Source organism: Pteropus vampyrus, unplaced genomic scaffold, assembly GCF_000151845.1.
Source record: "Pteropus vampyrus isolate Shadow unplaced genomic scaffold, Pvam_2.0 Scaffold116, whole genome shotgun sequence".
NCBI lineage: Eukaryota > Metazoa > Chordata > Mammalia > Chiroptera > Pteropodidae > Pteropus > Pteropus vampyrus.
Window position 1 is genome coordinate 4,752,268 of NW_011888897.1, and position 522 is coordinate 4,752,789.

A 522-nucleotide genomic window follows, 5' to 3' on the forward strand; every position below is an offset into this window, starting at 1 on the left:
CTCTCATTCAATGTTTACAACAACCCCGAGGGAAGTCTTATTATTTTCAATTTACAGTTGCAGAAATACAGATTCAGTAACTAGGCTGAGAGTGACAAGGTAAGAAAGTGGCAGAGCTGGACTCTGAACCCAGGTAAGTCTTCCTGATCCCTCTACTTCTAATTGATGCCTTGTTGCCAGGCCAGAGGCACCACGGGATGAGTGTCAGTGCCTTTATTCCCTACGGCCCTGGCATTCAGTAAATGCCCTGTATCCTCTGATCTCCAGCATTGGCTCTCATTCCTGTTCATACAGGAGGCAGAGGATGGGACTGTGGAGGTTGGAGAGGGCTGAGGACTTGAGCTCAGAGAAAGGGAGGGGGTCTTTTGTATCCCAGAGGTCCCCTTGGCCTTATAGACATTAGTTATTTTAGGTGGGAGTCTGATGTCTGTAAATTAGCGCATTCCTATAGCTTTATATTCTCCTTGTTTATTTTTCTCAAATTTCTTCTGTGGTAGTCAGAATTCTAAGATGATTCACAAG